Source organism: Aedes albopictus, chromosome 2 (assembly GCF_035046485.1).
Source record: "Aedes albopictus strain Foshan chromosome 2, AalbF5, whole genome shotgun sequence".
NCBI classification, from domain to species: domain Eukaryota; kingdom Metazoa; phylum Arthropoda; class Insecta; order Diptera; family Culicidae; genus Aedes; species Aedes albopictus.
In genome coordinates, this window is record NC_085137.1 from 438,522,379 (window position 1) to 438,546,828 (window position 24,450).

The 24,450-nt window shown below is 38.5% G+C and overlaps 1 protein-coding gene and 1 long non-coding RNA gene across 11 annotated transcripts in view; both read right to left on the reverse strand.

The window, feature by feature from the left end:
* LOC109416474 (protein FAM133A) overlaps positions 1-24,450 on the reverse strand; it is a 560,257-nt gene that overhangs the window by 475,162 nt on the left and 60,645 nt on the right. The window lies entirely within an intron of this gene.
* Positions 3,261-18,207, reverse strand: LOC134288545 (uncharacterized). Its single transcript, XR_009998003.1, has 2 exons — positions 8,106-18,207; positions 3,261-7,670 (listed from the first exon to the last, which is right to left on the reverse strand). It is a non-coding gene; the product is annotated as an uncharacterized LOC134288545 (long non-coding RNA).

The window sequence follows — 24,450 nt, forward strand, 5'->3', positions numbered from 1 at the left end:
AACCTTTTCTTTACGAAAAGGTCCTGGGCCGATTGAAAGCATGGTTGTATGGGCCCTGGGAAACTTGATCGTAGTTGTTAATTTCGAACATTTCCCACATCAATATTTGACACTATCATTTCTAGCTCCACCTCAGTTTTGAAAATTTTATGTGGGGAAAAGTTTATGTACGATTATTTTAAGCATAGTAATTTTTGATCTCATAAAATGTAGAAGTTGGAAGAATGATGACGATCTCAATGTATGCAGAAATTTTAGTTTTCGAATTTTGCCGCTAGGTGGCGCTGTAAGTGTTCAATAATCAAACCCTTTGGTATTATTGTACACAGCAAAAAAATATGAAAGTTAAACAGCACGTAAGTTGAAGATCAACTGAAATTTGCAGCAGAAAAATGTAAATCACCAACATTTAATGTCAGCCGAGCAGCCCGCTGCTGCCCAGACGGCTTGTTTACAGATTTTAAAGCATATTCGCTTTAAATTTACATGCATCTGCTATAAATCATACCAGTCACTCGTCGTCATCAGCTATACGAACGGCTGCTCGCAGCCGTGGCGGTTTCTCCGTTGTCTCTCTCAGTACTCTCTGCAGCAGCCGGAGCATGTCGGGAATGCGTGCATTATGGTAGAAGCAGTTTAACTTTGACTGTCTGCTATTCAACAAGCAGAGATAGCCGAGAGAGCTCGGGCGTGCTACTCACACCCCAAGGATCAGAGTTCAATTCTCGCACGGAACCCAATTTTTCTTTATATTTTCTAACAGATATCTGCAATGTAATTTTAAGATCGCACACAAATTTACATCATATATGACGGGGTCCTTTTGTTACATTCGATCCGTCAAAATTTTACAGGTTTCTTTCGAACTGTGTAGGTGACTATATGCCAAACAACTTTGTCGAAGACCGCAAAGTGTTCCAACGTCTGTGAAAAAAGTTAAACCTTAGGTAAAATGAGGATAAACTTTATTGTTGTTTTTCCAATACATGTAAAGGAATAATATCAATAATGAAATCTCAATACTTTGCCTCACTTTGCCTAGGGTATAACTTTTTTCACAGCCGTCGGATCTCTTCGCGGTCTTCGACAAAGTTCTCTGGCATATAGTCACCTACAATAATACCAAAGGGTTTGATTATTGAACGCTTACAGCGCCACCTAGCGGCAAAATTCGAAAACTTAAAATTTCTGCATACATTTGGCCAAGTTTTCCCATACAAACTTCAAGCGTTTTGAGCGCCCCCTTAGGCTCAACCGATTTTGCTCAAATTTTGAACGTAGCTTCTGAGAGTTCAAAACAACTGATTTAAGAGGTAAGACTTGACATTTTTCAAAAATTTTGTTTTTCATATACACTCCCGTTCAAAAGTTTGGGGTCACCCCCTCAAAAACATGTCATTTTTTTAGGCCCATATCTCCGCCAATTTGCGTCCGATTTCAAAACCCTAGGTTTCATTCAAAAGATAATAAGTCAAAGAAACTTTGAACATGATTTAAAAGAAACTTTTTCATAAAATTTTGTATGTAAACTCAACCCAAAGTTGCCAAATTTTCTAAAAAATGAATATAAACTTACGGCAGTGTCGCTGGAAGTTGGGTCGACCAAATTTTAAGATGAGAGCGGTAATATGACCCATTTTCTATTAGCTTTCAACTGCTTTTTACAGAACTTAGCTAAAAAATCTAGAAAAAAAGTTATTAAGTAAATTATTCCTTGATGTCATCGACCAAAAGTTTGGGGTCACCCCTCAATATGATGTATCGGCCAAAAGTTTGGGGTCACTTTCGTAAAACATGGAAAAGTGATTTGGTGATATCTTCGTCATCTATAGTTCAATTTTAATTATTTTTGGCTCATTTCAAAGATAATTAACTAAATTTACGTTTGATGTTTTCAACTTAACGTATTTAACGATTTTTGTATATAAAAATGTTATCTAAAGTTAGCACATTTTACCACGCTTCAAAAAATGAGGCAACTTTACGTTAAGTTTTAGTATGTGAAATTCAACAAATATGTGTGGTTCAATGCCGTATCATTTATTTTGTTTCAAATAAGCCAAGAAGAATTAAAATTGAATGAAAGATGACAAAGATATCAACAAATCACTTTTCCATGTTTTACGATAGTGACCCCAAACTTTTGGCCGATACAGCATTTTGAGGGGTGACCCCAAACTTTTGGTCGATGACATCAAGGATTAATTTACTTAATAACTTTTTTTCTAGATTTTTTAGCTAAGTTCTGTAAAAAGCAGTTGAAAGCTAATAGAAAATGGGTCATATTACCGCTCTCATCTTAAAATTTGGTCGACCCAACTTCCAGCGACACTGCCGTAAGTTTATATTCATTTTTTAGAAAATTTGGCAACTTTGGGTTAAGTTTACATACAAAATTTTATGAAAAAGTTTCTTTTAAATCATGTTCAAAGTCTCTTTGACTTATTTTCTTTTGAATGAAACCTAGGGTTTTGAAATCGGACGCAAATTGGCGGAGATATGGGCCAAAACAAAATGACATGTTTTTGAGGGAGTGACCCCAAACTTTTGAACGGGAGTGTAAGTGTGGGCCACCCTACTGTAGGTATTCCTCCATGTGTTCAATCAAGTAACTGCTTCTAGGATTCCCCGGCATTTCCTGATGAGGGTTCTTAAATAATTCCAGTAGAGATTCTTTCAGCAATTCCAACTAGGATTTATCTACAAAGTGCTTCTATGATACCTCCCAGAGTCCTAAGAATATTTCCTGAAATTCCTTTAACAATTCTAGGTGGTATCATTTAAAACAATCTTCCTGGGATTATTACAGAAGAACTTCCAGTGATTTCTCCAGGAAAGTTTTTAGTAATTTTATCCAGAAACTCCAGCAGGGATCCCTCAAGTCATTGCAACTATGGTTCTATCAGCAATTAATCCAGGACTCCTCCACCAATTGTTTCTGTAATACCTTCAGGTTCTTTTAGGAATTTCGCTAGAGTTTTCTCATGGGATTCCTTCGGGAATTCTTGCTGGGATTATTCATTAAAATATTACTGACAAGAGAAGGTTACGATGGTGTCCCCCGGAGATTTCATCCGGACTATTTTTGTTGTATTCTACATGTGGAAATATGATTAAATCCAAAGCCTTTCGGGTGATGGGTTAGTGGTGTAGTCAGGAGGGGCCCTCAAAGGGGAAATTTTGACCAAATATAACATTTCTGAAAAAAAAAAAACTCAAACGTCATCAATATGAAAATTTCAACATAGGGTGGGGCGGGGCAAGATGGGTCACGGGGCAAGATGGGTCAGTGCCATTTTTGGGCGCATTACTCATGTTTTGTTTAGATTAATAATTTTGTTAGATGACCAGCATGAATATACAAAAGTTTGGGGCATTGATTGAAAAATTATTCACTCTCATTGGAAATAAAAAATAAAATGGTTTTTAGCCATTTTTCTTATGCGATACATTCCATATAATCTCCATATAAACGGCCGCGGGGCAAGATGGGTCACCTTCAATTTTGAACGTATTTTTGGAGCATTCAAAAGTTATTTATTTTTCATTACAAGACTATCTCATAAATGACTTCAATCAAGCGGAATGAACACTCAAAATTATAACATAAAATTATGATAATTTTTTAGTGAAAACATCGATTTTCAAGACGCCTTAGGACCACTCAAATCGTAAAGTTTTTTATATTCCAAATAAATCTATAAAATGTTTACTAGTAGCTCTTGTTTATTCAGTATGGATATGGAGCATATATGAATGCGGAACAAATCTTATATTTTGACGTTTTTCGTTGAGAAAATGTGAATTACTTAAAAGGTGACCCATCTTGCCCCGCCCACCCTATATTGCAGTAGAAACTGGCAGAATATGCATGAATACATGATTTCGCAACAAATTTAATTTACCTTAGGCGTTGCCAAGGTAAGAACTAGTTGATGTTATTTGAATAAAAATGTATCACTATGTGTATCACCCATCTCATCCTGGCAACGCCTATGGTATATTAAATTTGTTGCGAAATCATGTATTCATGCATATTCTGCCAGTTTCTACTGCAATATATGTTGAAATTTGCATATTGATGACGGTTGAGCTTTTCCAAAAATGTTATGTTTGGTCAAATTTGCCCCTTCGAGAGCCCCTCCTGACTACATTACTGGCCCATCACCCGAAAGGCTTTAGATTTTATCATATTTCCACATGTAGAATGCTAAAAAAATAGTCCGGTTGAAATCCCCGGGGGACACCATCGTAAGCTTCCCTTGTGAGATTATTCCAGAAGTTAATTCGGTGACCCCTTCAGAGACTCCTGCAGAGATTACTCCAGTAATTTTTCTTGGGAATCCACCATAAGCTCTTCGTAGTCTTCCTTAAAAAAATATAGCTGGGATTCATCAAGTAATTATTCCTGTGGCTCTTCCAGCTATTCTTGCTATGACTCCTCCAGAAATTCTAACTGTGGTATTTCAAAAAATCTGCTAGGAATTCTTCTAGAGCTTTCTTCTAGCTTTCGTACAGAAATCCTTCAGGGAAATCTTCCTGGAATTTTTGCAGGCGTTCCTTCGAATGTTTTTCAGGGGATTGCTACAAGAGCTTATCCAGAAATTCCTTCAAAGGTTTTACCCGAAGATTCCACCAGAATTTCCCCATGAAATTCCTGCAGAAACACCTCTTTGTCTTCCTCAAAGGGTTCTTCAAGGTATTTCTCTCTCTTCTAGCAATTCTTCCTACAGAAAATGATTCCTAAGGGATTTTATCCTGGCATTCTTGCTGGAATTCTTCCTCGAAATTTCTTGAGATTCCTCCTGAAATTCCTCCAGAAATTCCTTCCGGCTCTTTTCTATGGATTCTTCCAGAATACACACCTAGAAAATATCATGTAATTTTAAGTGTCCTGAACCTGACATATACGAGCATCTCCAAAAACACAAATTTAGAGGTTAAAACATGTAAATTTACGTCGTTCAAGACACCCCAAAATAAAACTTATTTTTTTCTTAGCGTCTAGCAATCGCTAAAACCGCTGTCAAAGCTGTCAAACATAGAAAAGTAAATGACGCCATGCGTGGATTCGAACACCGGATCTCCTGATCGTGAGCCACATCTTTTACCTCTCGGCTATTTCACCGAGTTAGAAGGTGGCTGATGAACGTGATACTGCTTCTACGTTTCTGGTGAAACGAATTTGTTGACATTTAACGCAACCAACCAGCACTTACATGATGCGCGTAAAATTGAGTCCAAATTATGATTCAGTCTTGAAAACGTTTACGTTCTTTGGTGATTCCGTTTCGTGCGAATTTCAGAATTTCTAGGTGTGTACTTCTACCAGTTCTTTCAGGGACTTCTCTACACAGAAAGAAATCATGAAAATTAAACAACACGTAAGTTAAGCATCGACTGAAAATTATAGCAGAAGCTACAAAATTACAGCCATTTACCGTGAGATGATACTGTCCGCTTAGTAATCAGCCAATCATGCGCACTGTTTACAGATTTTGAGACATATTCGCTTGAAATTTACATGCAGTAACGTAAACGAGGACAGCTACGCTCAGTCGTCTGCCTCGCTGCGTGGACTGCTCTCTCTCGCTCTATGTGACCGAAGCGGTACAACAATTTGTTCCTTTATGGTGGAACATGTTTATCTTTGATTGCCTTCTCTTCAACTTGGTGAGACAGCCTAGAGGGGTTAGGCGTGAGCTCTCACTCGGAAGATCTGAGTTCGATTCTCGTATTAAGAATTATTTTAAGTTTCTCTGAAAAGTCGGTGCTATAATTAACACTTTTCTCTCAGCAATCAGCAGTGTAATTACTGAAATTTCTACTATGATTCATCCTAGAATCCTTTGAAAATTCCTCCACAGATTTTTCCTAAGATTCTTCTTGAATGATCCTCCTCCGTAGCCAGCTTTCTCTTTTTTTACTCACTCTCATTAACAAACACGTGAAAGAGAAGGATGGAAGAGGCTCTTTCTTGTGTTTATCAAGGAGAATGAATGAAAAAAGCTGGCTACGCCAACGCCTGGTATTTCTTCAAAAAACTTTCATCCAGGAACTGCAGCGGGGATTTCACAAGTGATTCTTACTATGATACCTACAAGAATCTCTCTAGGGATTTCTCTCGGTAATTTTGCTGGGATTCTTTCGGGCAACCTTCCTAGGATGTTTCCGGAAATGTCTTTGGCGATTCTTCCCAGGACTATTCTGAATACTCATTGAGGAACTCTTCCATGGATTATATTCATGGGGAACTCGAGGCATTTTTTATGAAATTCCTGCTGGAACTCCAGTTAAAGGAATTCCAAAAGAAAACTCTAGAGAAATTCCTAATAGAATTTCTGGAAATAGAGAAGTTGGAATTTCTAGAGAAATTCTAGCATATGTTACCAAGGGCGTTGCCAGCTTTTCGGACAGGGGGGAGGGGGGTTCAAGCACCCTTCGCAAATTTGTACCTACTAGCTTTGATAACTAAACGCAGCACGATGAAATTGAGTATACTAACAATATATTCCTAAAGCATTATTTAATCCTTCAGCTCTCACGCTGTTGTATTTTGTTCAATGCATTAAAAAAACTCGCCTGATGTATACAAATCAATGTGATGCTGGTAGCGGTGACCAACTTCGGGAAAATTAAGGATTTTTATTCACTCGTGCATTATTTTGCTCTGATTGTTATATTGTTAAAGTCTATAAAATATTCACAAGAAATTATAGCTGAACTTTTATGAAGACTAACCTAGAATTTCCTGGTTCCTCTATGCATCCCTTTTCAATTATCTTCCAATATTATTCGCTGGAGGAATTCCTTCAAAAATTCTTAGAATAATAAAAAAAAAATAACATCACGTAATCCTGAAAAAGTTCTTGGGTACATTCCTGAAATTTTTGAAGGAACTCCTGACTGAATTTTTGAAGAGAACTTGAGAGGAATTTTTGAAGAAATTACTTGAGGAATTCCCGGAGAAATCCCTGGAAGACTTCCTGGATAAATCCTTGAAGAAAAACCTGGATGAATCCCTGTTGCAATTTTTAAAGGAATGCCTGGAGGAATTCCCGGTGAAATTCCTGGAGGAATCCCTGGAAGAATTTTTGAAAGTATACCTGATGAAATTCCTGTATAAATTATGGGAAGAATACCCAGAGAAATTTCTGAAGAGATCTCATGATAAAATCCTAGACGAAATCCTACATAAACTTCTGGAGGATTCCTTGGGGGAATTCTTGGAGAAATCCCAGAAGGAATTCCTGGAGGAATCCTTGGAGCAATTACTGAGAAAACCTCTAGCGAGAATCCTAGAGGAATGCCTGGAGAAACTTCTGAACAAACTCCGGGCGTAATTCCTGGAGGAATACTTGGATGAGACCCAGCCGGAATTCTTGGAGCAATTTCTTGGAGCAATCCCTGAAAGAATTTCTGAAGAAATCTTCAGAGGAATTCTGGGAGGAATTACTGAAGAAATTTATGAAAAAATCCCTTGAGAAATTCTAAGAGGATTTTCTGGAAGAACCCTTGGAGAAATTTCTGGAGGAATCCCTGGAGGAATCTCTGAAGAAAACCCTAGAGGAATTTCTGGAGGAAACCCTGAAAAAATCCTGAAAGTATTCCTGGAACATTTCCTAGAAGAATCTCCTAAGAAATCCCTAGAGGATTTCCTGGAGAAATTCCTGAAGGAATTTTTTATTCTTAATCACTTAACCTAATGTACAGCTCTATTGTCCACTGGGGCACTACGTGAGCAATTTCAATTGACAGCTGCACTTACATTTTTGTACAGAGCCTAGATTCTATTCTACTTTATCGAACTGGTTGCCTTTCTGCTGCTTTCACTTTTTCTACTTTATAATGATGAGCACAAGGATGATGATGGATGGCCGTTGTTCCTTTCCAGTCCGATTGGGGGTCCATTATGAGTAGCAGTTCGCCGATGTCCAGGTATCCGGGTCCGTTTGAGCCATGGGGCTCAGAAGAGGATCAGTGTCAGTTGCTGTCGGGGAAAAGCAACTGACGAAAAATTGCAAGTGCCGGGGCTGGGAATCAAACCCATGACCATCCGCATATGAAGCGAACGTGCGACCAACTACGCCACGGGCCCCGGCTACCTGAAGGAATTGCTGATATAATTTCAGAAGGATACCCAGAAGCAATTCCTGGAGGAAATCCTGAAGAAATTTCTGGGTTATTTCCTGGAGGAATTCCTGGAGAGGTTCCTGGAGAAGTTCCTGGAGAAATTCCTGGATGCAATCATGGAGGAATGCCTGGAGGAATTCCTAGAGGTATTCCTGTGGGAATTGCTTGAGGAATCTCTAGAGGAAATCTTGAAAGAATTACTGAATTTTTTTTTAAAATCTCCAGAGGAATTCTGGGGCATTGCTATTTCTATTATTTTTCTATTTCTGAAAAAAAAAATCCCTTGAGAAATCCCCGAAGGAATTCCTGAAAGAATCCCTGGGGGAATCCTTGAAGAAATTTGTGGAGAAATCCCTGAAGGAATCTCTAGAGAAATTTCTGAATGAATATCTGGAGAAATCCCTGAAAAAATCCTGAAAGTATTCCTGGAGAATTTTCTGGAAGAATTTCTGAAGGTATTCCTATAGGATTTTCTGAAAGAATCCCTGGAAGAACTTCTGAGGGATTTCCTGGAGGAATCTTTGAAGGATTTCTTTGAGAAATCCTTAGAAAAATCCTTCTAGAAACTCTGGAGGAATCCATGAAGCTATTCCTCATGGAATCTCAGGAGAAATTCCTGGAGAAATACCTGGAGGAATCCCTAGAGGAATTGCTGACATAATTTCTGAAGGATGCCCAGGAGCAATTCCTGGAGAAATATTTGAAGAAATTCCTGAAAAAAAATCTTGGGGTAATTCCTGGAGGAGTTTCTGAAATTTCTGATAAAATTCTGGAGGAATTCCTGTGGAAATTGCTGGAAAAATCCATGAGGTAATTCCTGGTGGAATCTCTAGAAGAATTTTTGAAAGAACTACTGAATGAATTTCTAGAGAAATCTCCAGGGGAATTTCCTGGAAGGTATTCCTGGAGAACTTCCTGAAATATTTTCTGAAGAAATCCCTAGAGGATTTCCTGGAGGAATCTTCGAAGGATTTCCTGGAGGAATCCCTGAGAAAACCCCTGAAAAAGTTCGAGAAGAAATCCTTGGATGAATACCGGAAGCAATTAATGGAGAAATCTCAGGCGAAATTCCTAGAGAAATGCCAGGAAGAATCCCTAAAAAAAAATCCTCAGGATATTCTTGTAGAATTTCCTGGAAGAATTTGTGAAAAAATCCCCAGAAAATTTTCTGAAGAAAATCCTGGATTTGCTGTCATATTTTCTGAAGGATGTCCGTCCAGGAGCAATTCCTGGATAAATTCCTAGAGAAATTCCTGGAGGAATTCCTGGAGAACTTCTTGGGGTAATTCCTCGAGAATTTCCCCTGAAGAAATTACTGAATGAAATCTTGGTAGAATGCCTTTGAAAATTGCTGGAGGAATCCTTGAAGGAATTCCTGGAAGAATTTTTATAAAAATTACTGAATAAGTTTCTGGGTGAATCTTTAGACTAGAGGAACCCTGGGAGAAATTTCTGAAAATTTCCCCTGAGAAATTCCTGGAAGAATTTTTAGAGAAATTTCTTGAGGAATTCCTGGAGAAACCCTCAAAGGAATTTCTGAAGGAATCCCTGAGGAATCATTGGAGAAATTCGTGGAGAAATCCCTAGAAAAATCCCTAAAGAAGCTCCTGGAGGAATTTTTAGCGGAATTCCTGGAGGAATCCTTGCTGCATTTCCTGGAGGAAGATCTGGAAGAATTCTTGGAGGAATTCCTGGAAAAATTCCAAAAGGTATTCTTAGAGAAAATCCTGGAAGAATTTCTGAAGAATTCCTGGATAAATTCCTGGATGAATTGCTGACATCATTTATTAGGGAATTCTTGAATTAATTCCTGGAGGAATGCATGCATGAATTTCTGGAGGAATCAAAAAAAGAAATCCTGAAGCAATCCCAGGAGTCCCTGAAGCAATTCCTGGAGGAAGATCTGGTGGAATCCTTCAGATATCAGGTATCAGTAGGTCGGCTCCAGAGGCACGTTCTCCTCCATTTGGGAAATTTGTGCCATCGCCATGAACACGAGCCTATTCATCATTTACCTGACGGAGAAGGGTAGGAAAAAGGATAGGACATGGGAAAGGACAGGTAAGGGAATAGGATCATCATACTCGCAAAAGCGTACCACAATGGGTTCACATAGCGTCCTGAAAAGTACACTGTAATAACGCATAAGCGTACCACAATGGGTTCAAACAGCGCCCTGAGAAGGGCACTGTGATAACGCATAAAGCGTAAAGAGAGCCTATAGCTCTTTACCACAGCGGGTTAAAAACAACAGAACGTCCTGAAGATTCAGGTTTCTGAAGTCAATTTCACTTAATAAGTGTTTTCCGAGTACTCGGAAACGCAATTGCGCAAAAACTGGACAGTTAACTTATTAAATGATACGAAGTTCCATAATCGGATTCACAGCTATCACATGCAAATGAATCAGCTTGCTGAATATTCGTCATGTGATAGCTGAGTCGGCAGTGGCCAGTTAATGCTTTGGCCAGAATACTGCAATTCTGCTTTGACAGATTTCTAAGATACCTACTTCGCCACCCTTGGAGATGGCTCAATCAATACAATACAATTTGGCTTGACGACATGACTCCAAACTATTCCAGTACTGTTTGTGCTGAGTGGCAACCCAGGTGTCAATCTGAAGCTTTACCCCACTCTTGGATATCAGAATAGCTGACTCAGGGCCAATGAAGTCATGTGATGCTCCAGTGCGAGCTAACTCATCAGCCAATTCATTTCCAGTGATGGAAGAATGGCCAAGTACCCATACAAGGTGAACAGCGTTTGCTGAATTTAGCTCCTCGATTTGATTTCGACAAGCGATAACTATCTTCGACCTAGAGTTGGCCGAAGCAAGTGCTTTAATAACAGCCTAGCTATCTGAACAGAAGTATATTACTTTGCCCATTACGTGCTGCTGAAGTGCTGATTGCACTCCGCACATAAGAGCCAAGATTTCGGCCTGAAAAACGGTGCAGTGTCTACCAAGTGAGTAAGACTGATGCAGTCTTAGCTCACGAGAATAAACACCAGCACCTGCTCGACCTTCGAGAAGGGAGCCATCAGTGTAGCATACGATGCCGTCTGAAATACTTCTTTCCAGATAGCCAGATGTCCACTCTTCCCGGGAAGGGAATTTCGTGGAAAATGTCCGGAATGGGAAATTACAAGCAATTGTAAGATCACTTGGAGCAAGGACAACTTTGTCCCAATTCACCAAAAGTGGAAACAACGAGGTGTGTGTTGAACTGCGGTTCACAGGAGTTTCCTCTAGTAAACCGAGTAACCATAGACGGTAAGTGCAAGAAAGTGCTTCTTGTTTGAGATGAATGTGTAGTGGGGCAACGTCAAAGAGAGCTTCGAGCGCTGCCGTGGGAGTTGAAAAGAACGCTCCCGACATCGCCATTAAGAACATCTTTTGGAGATGGCCTAATTTTGATTGGACCGTTCTCACTTCGCCCTTTTGCCACCACACTAGACATCCATAAGCCAATATAGGACGAACAACAGTTGTGTAAATCCATTTGATATACTTGGGTTTAAGACCCAAAGGTGTATCAAAGGTTCGCTGGCATTGCCCGAAGGCCATACAAGCTTTCTTGATTCTGAACTCAATATGAGGTGTCCAGGAAAGCTTGGAATCAAGAATGACTCCAACGTACTTTACCTGTTTAGTAACATTGATTTCAGAATCAAAGAGACGTAAAGGTCGAACACCATTACGGTTTCGCTTTTCCGTGAAAAGAACAATAGATGTTTTACTCGGATTTACCGAAAGGCCATATTGGTGACCCAACCCTCAACTACCTGAAGAGCGTTTTGTATCAGGTCGAAAAGGGTGCTGATGCACATACCGACTTACAATGGGTAACTCTCGCTGAGACCGGCCTACTATTTACACCTTGTCTTCAAAAATGTTTAACCCTCTAATACCCAATCCCGCCTTTAGACGGGGTATAATTTGAGCATTTCTGTAATTTTTGTTTCACGGACAATCAATTTTTCTATATTTTTGGCTGATATTTGGAACTATTCTGTATATCTCAAAATGGTTTTTAGTGTCTTTTAAATCGTATTAACATTTTTTTTAAATCATTGTAAAATTGATGTTTTAGTCACCTTTCAGAAGTCATTGTATATTTTGTATTGAATCGGAACAATTAACATATTTAAAATTTTTCCCAAATCATACTATCATAGTAAAATAGTTTGAGGGAGTCGAATACACTCTAAAATTATTTTTCTTAAAATTACACGGAGAATAAAATTTTCTATGAAAAAAATTTAAAATAAAAATATTTCAATAATAATCATAAAATCTCAAAATGTTTTCGTCTCAAAAAATCCGTCTCCCAAATAGGCTTCCAGGAAAAACATAAAAAGTGTGGGGATGTTCAAAAATAAAAATTAATAAAAATCAAAAACTGAAATTCACAAAATCGAGAATTAAAAAGAATCATCTTCCAAAACATGTTTAAAACGATTTTAGATGACGAAAAATGACATTGAGATCAAAATCGAAAATTTGGGTATTAGAGGGTTAAGGTGCCGATTCTCTGAAAGCCCTCGCTAAAAAAGTAAGAAAAATGCATTTGGTTACTCAAATTGATGGATCCCCCGTTAGTTAAAGCCACAATAATTTTAGCAGACCCCTCGATTTTGGTCAAATGGTGGCTCACTTAAACCGTTATAGCTCGAAAGTTTCTCCAAAAAACACCTCAAAACGAATTGTTGTTGAAAAGAGGAAAGATAGAGCTACTATTTACAATAATGAAAAGTTGGGTCGGCCATATTGATTTTGGCCGCCATCTTGGATTTTTACACCAAAACATTTTTTTCGCCATGAGGGCAACCGCCGATTTTCAAAATTTTTGCATCAATTGGCTACTTTAGTGGTGTTGAGATAATTTCATATTCTGAATCTGCATGCCAAACTGAGCCGAAATCCAAATTTTCATCAAATTTGGTACCCGGGAACCTATTTAAAAATCAATTTGAAATTTGTATGGGAGCGATTTGTCGAATCATCCCTCGTCGCATTTTGTACTGAGCGGAGCTGTCATGCAGTTGCCCAGTTGTCAAAAGGTGATTTCAAAAAATCTATTTGAAATTGATTATAGGTACCAAAATAAAGTTCTAAAAATCTGCAAAAAATCATGGTGGCTCAGAAAAAGGTGCTCTTTTGTTTAAAAATAGAATATCATTGAATTTTTCTTAATTTAAAAACCCAATTGAAAGCTGAGACATTTATACATAACATATCAAAAAATTAGAGATGTCTTTTTCCCTTTCAAAAGTTATCTGCAGTTTTGTAAATTAAGCCACGTTTTCCCCATACATTTCCATGCGCATCGGCAACGACATGCAACAGCATCTGAGTTTACGCCTGCATGTATACACAAAGGTACGTGCCGCAAAATTTGGCCAAATCAGAGGTTCGTTTCCGTTTTTGACTGTTTCTCAATGATGCGGGCAATGCTTTCATAACTTTTTTAGTGTTTTAAAAAGCTTAAACCTTCAGCTTTCCATTAGTGGGATCAGAATTTAAATTTGTGTTCGTAAACACTGCGAAATAACGCTGTATTTATATAAACAGCCGGCACCGGGCCCAGTGCGCAAAAGTGGCATGATTTACAAAACGGCAGATAACTTTTGAAAGAAGAAAAAGACATCTCTAATTTTTTGATATGTTATGTATAAATGCCTCAGCTTTCAATTGATGTAATGTTTTGGTATAAAAATCCAAGATGGCGGCCAAAATCAATATGGCCGACCCAACTTTTAATTATTGTAAATAGTAGCTCTATCTTTCCTCTTTTCAACAACAATTCGTTTTGAGGTGGTTTTTTGGAGAAACTTTCGAGTCATAACGGTTTAAGTGAGCCACCGTTTGACCAAAATCGAGGGGTCTGCAAAAATTATTGTGGCTCTAACCAGTGTTGGTAAAAACTCAAATTCTCAAATCTCATGGTTGAGTTATTTCACGCGCGATTCTTCACTCGCCAAACTCACCGCCGAAAAAATCATGCATGAGTTGACTCGCGATTTCACTCATTGCTTTATTTCTTGGTGTTCTTATTATTTACATCAAAGCTTTTACTATTATATGATAGAACAAAAGCAAATCTAGCGAACAATAACATTGAATGCCGTTCAAATTGATTTGGATTCGTTTTACAAGCGAACGAGATTTCGACGCTTGACTCGTGAGTACGAGATTTTGCATGAAAATCTCGCGCGTGAGAAAATGATTCAGAATCGCGCGCGAGTTTGCTCACGCAGAAGCGGTTCATGAGTCTGCTTTGAGTGTGATTTTACCAACACTGGCTCTAACTAACGGGGGGTCCATCAATTCGAGTAACCAAATGCATTTTTCTTACTTTTTTAGTGAGGGCTTTCAGAAAATCGGTACCTTAAACATTTTTGAAGACAAGGTGTAAATAGTGGGCCGGTCTCCGCGAGAATTACCCAATGCTAGGTAGTCGTCGGCAAAACCATAAGTAGAAAAACCGCTATTATTGAGTTGCCTCAATAGCGTATCTGCTACGAGATTAACCAAAAGTGGTGATAAGACTCCCCCTTGGGGGCATCCACAAACACTCAATTTCCTAATCGCCGCTTGACTCAATGTCGAGAAGAGATGTCGGTTTTTGAGCATTTGGTGAATCCAATTGGAAATCATTGGAGATATACAGGGGATACTCAAAATAACTGGGACAGGAAAAATTTTCACTTTTCAAAAAATGTTCAACTCGCTGTAACTTTTCGAAAAGGGCATCAAATATTCTCAAATTTTTACTGTAACCTCATCAACTAGTTGTGTATCAGTGGTCAAAATTTGGAAAGGATCGGGCCATTCTACACAAAGTTATAAAGGTTCTAGAAAAAGGTATAATTATCCGATAGCCAATTTTGAGCTGCTATATCTCCGGATTCAATGAACCGAATGCAATGAAATTTTGATCATTTATTTAAATAATGAACTTTAAAAAACCGTTGACTTAATTCGAAATTATTAACAAGAAAAAAAAGTTATGGCGATTTCATTAATTCCATGTTTTTTCAGTAAATTTATCTATTTTTCATATGCATCCCATTCCTTTTTCAATTTAATGAAGGCTATTTGGTTGCTTTTCTTTGAAACATAAATATATTCAATTCAATTAGAGGGAATTTAAATGAACTATAATTACTATCTCGAATTTTGAAACGATGATGAAGTTTTGGAGAAATTGGTGTTATATTAGAAAAATAATCTAATCGAAATAATTTTCTTTCGTGTGAAGAATTTTAAGTTTAGTCAAATGTTTTATAAGGTATTAAGTCATAATACCTTAAATTCATAAATGATCAAAATTTCATTGCATTCGGTTCATTGAATCCGGAGATATAACAGCTCAAAATTGACTATCGGAAAATTATACATTTTTCTAGAACCTTTATAACTTTGTGTAGAATGGCCCGATCCTTCCCAAATTTTGACCACTGATACACAACTAGTTGATGAACTTACAATAAAAAATTGAGAATATGTGATGCCCTTTTTGAAAAGTTACAGCGATTTGAACATTTCTTGGAAAGTGAAAATTTTACCTGTCCCAGTTATTTTGAGTATCCCTACCATGACCCCGTGCGGCTTCCAATATGGCATCGAAAGGCACATTGTCAAAGGCACCCTCGATATCTAAGAAAACACCCAAGCAGGATTGCTTTTGAGCGAATGCCTTCTTGATATCGTAAACAACTTTGTGTAAAAGAGTCACAGTGGACTTTCCAGATTGGTAAGCATGTTGGTTCACATGAAGAGGTACATTGGCCAGATGAACATCACGGATGTGATGATCGACAATGCGTTCTAAGCATTTCAGAAGAAAAGAGGTCAAACTGATAGGTCTGAAACTCTTTGCTTCTTCATACGATGCACGACCCACTTTCGGAATAAACTTTACAGTAATATCCCGTCAGGATTTGAGAATATACCCTGTAGCAAAACTGCAAACAAGTAGTTGTTTCAGAACATGTTTGAAATGATCAAATCCCTTTTGAAGCAAATTAGCATGCAAGCTATGGAGAATGTTGAAAGCTTCCAATATCGTAGTACAGGTCGGACTCGATTATCCGGAGTCGGGTTCCGCAGCTTCCCAAACATATTTCCCAGGAACGAAATGTTGTACAAAGTTGAAATTTCCGATTCCGTATAATCGAGTCCGACCTGTAGCAAAATTGCGAGGGCAGCTTTTGCGAGTTCAAGAAATGTCAAATCGACGTTCCAAAATCCGAATTTTTAATTCGATCGTGAAATCTGTGCTGCAGTGCGCCAGTGAAACTTGGTGTGTATCAGCGGAGAACACTTATCGGCTGCAGATCTTCATCAATAGATGTCTGTGGTATATTATTCGTGCATGGTGGTAGCCTCACAATTGTTCCTGGTGTGCTGTGCTATGCTATGCTTGTTTGGCGCTGCTTGATTTTTTTTTGGTGATCAGGTTGTCCCCAACTCACGGTACGCATAGTTGAAGGAGCATCACACCACCGGTTGAGGATTACGGGATGGGGATAATAAATGAGATTGGATGAAGTAGACAAAGCGGTTGGAGACCAGAAGAACCTAAGGAACCGGCCGAGCGAGTCCCGCTCCGTACGGATGGGTGGTGGCCAGGCCATCACGGAAAGCGGAAGATGGCTTTTGTGTATGATGGTGCATAAAATAATATGTTTGGCTTGTTATATAAGTTGCTGTTTTTTTTTTTGTGCTTCTCTGAACTTTTCTAGGCAGCCACCACTATTTTTCCTCCAGGTTCAAGCGAACCGGTCAGAAAGGTTTCGACGGGCACATTTTTTTTCTTCGTAATGGTCATCCGGTGTGCCCATGGTGGTGGAAGCCATTGAGGAGTGATGTTTGTTGTCATTTTAAAAGCTGGTCATTACGGTGACTGAAGCGAGTTGGCGACACACTGGCGAATCGTTTGGTACTAGATAGACACCTCTAGTTGGTTGGCTCAGGTAAGAATCGATTTTCCATTCAATTTTACGGTGTCCTGAAGGGGGCGACCGATATTAGGATGATGTCATGTCAAATACAAGCAAATTTAATACACCAATAGTTTTAGATGCTTTCCGTGGGATTTTTTTCACGTGTAATTAGTATCATTATTATCGGCACGTGCGAAGAGAAAGTTTCCTCTGTACACTCGTCACGACAGAAAAACGGCAACTTTTGCCCTCTTTGCCCGACTACCCCAGTTCAAGGGAGGGGTAACATTGGCCGGGGTGTAATAAACGCCAAACAGATCGTTAAATCCGATGTTATGTGCGTGAAATATGCAGTTCAATGCTTCTCCCGCGGTACCAGATGAAACGTCGGTAAAATGAACCTTCTCATACCCCGCCGAACCGACATTTGGGAAAGGCACTTGCACTGTTTTCGTACGGTTCGTTTAATGGAGCTAACTGTGGACCTTAAACGATGATGCTCAAATAAATGCGCACACACGACAGTGAAAAGATTTTTCTCGGAATGTGAAGTCGTTCACACAGCATAATCCGACGCTGTTCGATGTTCGTGGAACTCTTCTCCATGCTGTTGGTTTGAACAGCTACATAAACCCGCCGTCACCACGCCGTGACGGTACATACCTACATCTTGATGCGCAATAAATCCCAAGCGATGATGAATGCTCGCTTATGCTCAACCTCCGAACCGATTGCAATCAAACACATATTTATGCTGGATGCGTCGCATTGTCACTCTGGACCTCGCACTCCGTCGTCGTCGTGGAGTGGATTTGATGATTGCCTTGCCAACCATCCATGTGAGAAATTGCGTGGGGAACAATCAAGCGCGGTGCGGTGTTCTCGGAACAATTCCGATCCGGCAAATGGGCATTCACATTCACTTTTTTTTTGTTTTCGAGCAGTTCAAAAGAAACAAGTGTCTGAGCTGAACTGAACAACTGTTTTTGTGTTCCAGTCCAGCATGGGAAGAACGAAACGAAAGGCTTTTTATTTCCATGGTCCATTGGTCCAGCGCAGAGCAAATCCAAACAAAGAAAGCACCAAGATGTTCGGTCCGTGCTCGTTTATGTTGCAGCAGTTTAGGGGCTGTCCATAAACCACGTGGTCATGAGGGGGGGGGGGGGGGGGTGGGGGTCGGCCTATGAGCATTTTGTATGGACGAATAAAAAATTTTGTATGGACAAATGACCACGCGGGGGGGGGGGGGTGGGTTGAGAAGTCCCAAAAAAATGACCACGTGGTTTATGGACAGCCCCTTAGTGCTTGTGGTTCGTTCCACCTACGCAAGGGCTGAGTATTGAACGGAGGCAATGCACTGTGGATCACAAATTGAAATATAGCGATGAAATTTGAAGCAACTGGTTTGAGTATGCTAATTGATGGGTTTCCTATTACACAAGAAATTCAACAAAAGTTAAAGTAATGTTTAAGTTAACCTTTCAGGACGCCATCAAGCAGCTGAAACTGCACCGCGCTTGCACTGTATACGACGAGCGAGTTTTTTAGGTTTGTTTTCCCAGGTAACCAATAAGCAGTTAAAATGACATTAATTCGGCACTATATGCGCCTTTGCAGTAGGTCATTAAATGCTAATTTGCCCTATATGCGCTATAAGTGCTACTTAATTGCAGATTTTGGCCCAATATACGGTTGATAAAATGCTTAAATTTCCTATCCTATGGCATCTAGCCGGGGCACGTTAATTAAAAAGTGGAAATGCGTTGTGAATTTGGCATCACTCACTTAGCAGTTTTATGGCAATAATGTAGCAGTTATGCTGCTTGTTGATCAAAACATACCGTGCATCTGAAATGCTACATAACTGCTGTCAGTTTTTAGGTAGCATTTCAATTGCTAATATAGGGCAGTTTAGCAGTCGAACTGCTATCATATGGCAGTATGCAGGTCAAATGCAGATATAAAACAGAAATACGGTTTATTCAAATGCTTATTGATTACCTGGGTTGTACTTTTTTCAACGGCACGCATCCTGAAGGGTTAAGGAAGATTTTTGACCGTTTTTACTCGAAATCAGATACTAAGCATCATATTTAGGGTTATGGGACACCGTGGAAGGTTGATATCATTTTTTTTTGCATTTCAAACATAAAAATATTTTTAAATTCAGAACAATCCAACATTGAAGGTTCAAGCATCCATATGATTATTTGGAATAAACTGGTCATTTTAAGACTGAAACAATGCACGAAAACAATCAAAATTTACACCGTTGAAAATGCTTCGACATTCATGTATACAACAGAAACATGCGCTCCATGAACAAATTGAGATTTGAATTATGAAAAGAAATCCACATAGGGTAATTCGCTAATTGTTGAACACTACCCAAATGTTGAACAGTTTCTGAAAATTTCATTATAAATCTCACTTAAGTAATTTTCTCTCAACGTAAACATATGATGTAGATGCATATACATTAAGGTGGCCCACAAGTTTTGCAAAATACCAAGTCTTACCTCCCGAATCAGTTGTTTTGGACTCCCAGAAGCTACGTTCGAAATTTTAGCAAAATCGATTGAGCCTAAGGGGGCGCTCAAAACGCTTGAAGTTTGTATGGGAAAACTTGGCCAAATGTATGCATAAATTTTAAGTTTTCGAATTTTGCCGCTAGGTGGCGCTGTAATCGTTCAATAAATAAACCTTTTTGTATTCTTGTTGGTGACTATATGCCAAAGAACTTTGTCGAAGACCGCAAAGTGATCCGACGTCTGTGTAAAAAGTTATACCCTAGTTAAAGTGAGGCAAGACATTATTGTTGTTTTTCCAGTACATGTAAAGGAATAATATCAATAATGAAATCTCAATACTTCGCCTCACTTTGCCTACGGTATAACTTTTTTCACAGACGTCGGATCACTTTGCGGTCATCGACAAAGTTGTTTGGCATATCGTCACCTACAATAGTACTAGAGTGTGTATTTAGCGGCAAAATTCAAAAACCTTAAATTTCTGCATACATTTGGCCAAGTTTTTCCATACAAACTTCAAGCGTTTTGAGTGCCCCCTTAGGCTTAATCGATTTTGCTCAATTTTTTTTTACATAGATTCTGGGAGTCCAAAACAATTGATTCAGGAGGTAAGACTTAGCATTTTTCGAAATTTTTGTTTTTCATATAAGTGTGGGTCACCCTAATATACATGTGTGTCGCGATATTGCTCCAATTAAATTACAAAATTATGCATATTTTACGTCAGAAATATTGATTGAAAATTTTGTACCACTGGCGACACGAAAACTGCATAATTCTTAAGATTAATTTTAAGAAATTGCTGTTACGAAATAAGCTTTGCGGGCAAATTGACCACAAATATCAAAGTCACACCATTGTTACAAGAACTGTGAGGATGTCCTTAACAGTTGAACATTGTTTAAAATCACATTTTCATTGTAATTAAATTTGAAAAAAAAAAAATATCACACTATCCATGATCCAATTGTTGAACACTGGCATAAGCTACGATGGCGTGACTGCCAATTTTTTTTTTCACTTTACTTAGCCGTGCATTTCATGGGCGTTTCAGGGAGGTTCCAGGAGTGTTCCAGAGGGCTTCAGAAAGGTTCTAGTGGTTTTCAATGGGTTTCAAGGTCTTTTCAGAGGTGTTCAAGAGGAATTTAGAGCGTTAAGGGGGTCCCCGGCAGTATTTTAAGGCGTTCCAAGGGGTTCAGGAGCAACCCACGTGTTTTCAAGGGATTTCAAGGTCGTTCCGTGAGTGTTTTCGGGGGTTGAGTAGGTCCCATGGGTTTCCAGGAGTGTTTCAGGGGTTTTCAAATGCGTACTTTTGTTCTGTCGTTTTCGCTACTAATCAAGTCTTTTCAGCCATTTTTGCATCTTTTCCATGTTTAAAACGATTTCAGTCCACTAGAGCTCTCTTCAAATGAGTGATTCCTTGTCATTCAAATGAATTGTCACTAGCTGGGCACAAAACACGGAAAACCCGGGAAAAAATCCGCCAGGGTGAAAAAATATCGGATGTCGGGTCAAAGTCAGGTCAAATTTTATCAAATGTTGGACCACTGTTGGACCTACATTAGATAACTGTTGAGTCTATGTTGGGTTTGGTGCCCAAAATAAAAACAGGTCAATGATAGGTTTATGTCGGGTTGAACGTCATCAATTGCGAACAAAGCTTCAACCGTTCAACAATTAGCGAGAACCGTCCAACATTTAGGATGAGCTAGCGTTACACATTTGGGTTACAGACTTCCAATATAAATGTTCTATTTTCTCTTAGAAAATGAAATTTAAGGGAATACAAATTCAATTGTCAGTACAAGGAATAAGTAGATCTAGACGTTCACTGGATATTTTTCAACTAAAGTGGAATTATGCACGGAAAAACAAACGAAAACCAAAATGCCAGTACTAACCGTTCAACAATTAGCGAATTACCCTAAGTGAAATGCCGCTTTCTTAGCTGCGGTATCGAAGAACCTTATGCTCTTATTACCCTACATTTCACAATAGTGAGTTGCAGCTCAGTGGTCAGCATCGCCGCCTGTGGATCCTAAGGTAACAGATTCAATGCTGGCAGCTGGAACGTTTTTTAAGGAAAAATGTCGACAAATCTTGTCTGATATTGTTTTGATCTTTTTATATCTTAGCGAGCTATTATCACAGAGAACAGACGTTTAAACTCGAACAAAAATACGTCGAAATCGTGTTGTAAACGATTTAAGTGTATAGAGACGAACCAGCCAAAGGCCGAAAGTCTCTTAAATATAGACAAATCAATCAATCAATCAATTTAAGTGAACCTCAACGTCACCAACGGGAACTGCCCCACATATAAAGTCGATTTGACCCCACGATGGCAGTGTTCATCGTTAAAATACACTAGCCCACAAAGCGACACGAGCGCCAAACGATCAAAAACGGCGAACACTGGAAACAAAAATAACAACACAACAATGTAATTTAATTTTTAATAACGGAATGTTAGATTTCCTCACCTACTCGGGCATTTTTCTCGTGATATTTTACGAGTCTTTTGCAAACTTGTTTATGATTTCATTATTATCATCATCATTTCCCGAATAAAACGGTATCATACAACAGTTTTACAGTGTATCATTTTCTTATTATTCATGTTATCATAAACTGGATTATTTATCGCTGATACGACATATGATATTAATGATAGTACTTATCATTTTGGCAGTTTGAATGATAGACCGAATGGGTTGTTAAGTATCGTTACCATTCAAAAACGCTATTTTTCTCGAACATAATGTTTGCGGAATCATAGATGCTATAATCACTTTATCATTAACTTTATGATACGACGAATAATAAAAACAAAACGGAAATATTTCACCACATCTGTTTTACCGACCCGAAAAAATGTACACCCCTGCGGGCATTTGTCGGGCACTGTCATATTTGCTCACGATTAACTAAATCATTGTTTACTTTCGTCGTATTTTTTATTCGCTGGAACGGGAATCGAACAGTATCACATTGCCGTGGCCTAAGTTGTTTCTGAATGTTCACGGTGTTTATCCACTACACCATGTGAAACCTGTGCTCGCGGTCGACTGAAATTCGATGGTGTTGTGAAGGTGGCTAAGAAGTTAACGAGGAGAACCGAGGGGAAAATTTATAGTCTTTGCTATGAAGACAGAAGCTCCAGTGGAAAAATCCCCTGAAAAAGGAACCTTTGGAGATTCCGGTTCCGGTTCGAAGCAGCTCTTAGTGACAACGCGTTCTCTGGTAGAGCAAATTGGAGCCATCACTGTTGTGCAGTTTATCTTGCCTGCTCAGAAGTATCGAATCCTGTCACTATTACACACAATATCGAAACAACCTGTGCATTTCATGCTTACTGTGGCCATTGTATTGTTTAAACATTGTGAAAACTCACAAAAGCTAATATTAATCGTCGAACTTGCAAAAAGGAAAGATAAACAATTATTCATATATCGTTAATGGTATCGTTATCATAAGTGTAATAATACTCGTAAAGTATTGAATAATGTCAATTTAGAAACTTTAATCATCGAATCATAAACCCATCGTTGCTGTTGTAATAATCATTCCACGAATTAAATTCTTATGATACGAACGGTAGCTTGAACGATATATTTCTATGCGGGTTCTTACTGCAATACTTTGAAGATCTCCACTTTGGAAAACTTTTAAGCCAATTCACGTATGTCATTTTTGGAGTTCTTCCGTTCGTATTGATGACTTCTTTACAATTCCTACGGCAGATTTCCGGTTAAACTCTCGTAAGCCTAATGCTTGAAGCTTGGAATCGCCTATTCGATGACGGGTAACTAGAATCCCGATATCCTACTGATTATTCAATATAATACAGGGTTTTCCATCAGGAATTCGTCTAGAGATTCCACTAAAAATCTTTTTAGTTAATTTCCCACGGATTCCTTTAGAAACTTGTTTATGAATTTCTTTAGAAATTACTTCCTCTTACAGTAACTTCCAGGAATATCTTCAAGAGTTCTTCTAGGAAGCTAAGGAATTTCTCCATCAATTATTTTAGAAATTTCTTCGAGAATTCTTCCAGAGTACCATCATCCACGGATTCCAGACATTTCTACAGCGATTTTTTTTCCAGATACACATTAATTTATCCAGTCATTTCATCAAAAAATCATACCCACATTCTTGCAGAAATATTTTTCAGGGATGCCAAGAAAACTCATCAGCGATTCGTTATCTGCCAAGTTTTTTTTTGAAATTCTATCTGAGATATAATTAAAAATATCTCTCCATTATTTTCCTAATAATTTTTATTGAGAATCTTCTATGATTTTCTTCAAATATTGCTCTATTGATAAGAAGTCTATAAACTGCGTCACGCAATATTTGTCCATTTTCAATCCCCCGTCCCACCTATAGCAAATATGTTGTATGCGATTTCTGAAATGTGTGTATGGGTCATCCCGACTAGAAAAAGGGTACCAAAAATGTAATATAATCCTCACAGACCATGATATTTATAATTCATTGTGCAATAACCCAAGTAACACCGAAAACATAATCCGAAATAGCAAAATATTTACTTTGTCCTACAGCAGTTGTTATGAAGTTTCTCGAAACATATTATGTCATGGATAAGTCGTTTTCATGATACCTAAAACTTATACACAGTAATCTTCTATTTAGAAGTCTTATTAAAGAATATATTTTGTTTTCTCAAACAAACATTGCATGTTGTTTTCGATTATGTTGGGTATCCCAGTAAACCACACACCGCATAAGGATGTGTGTTCGAAATCGCATTTTATATTGTCAAAAATCAGAATCGGTAAAACATGCAAAATCTTTCTGTACGAAT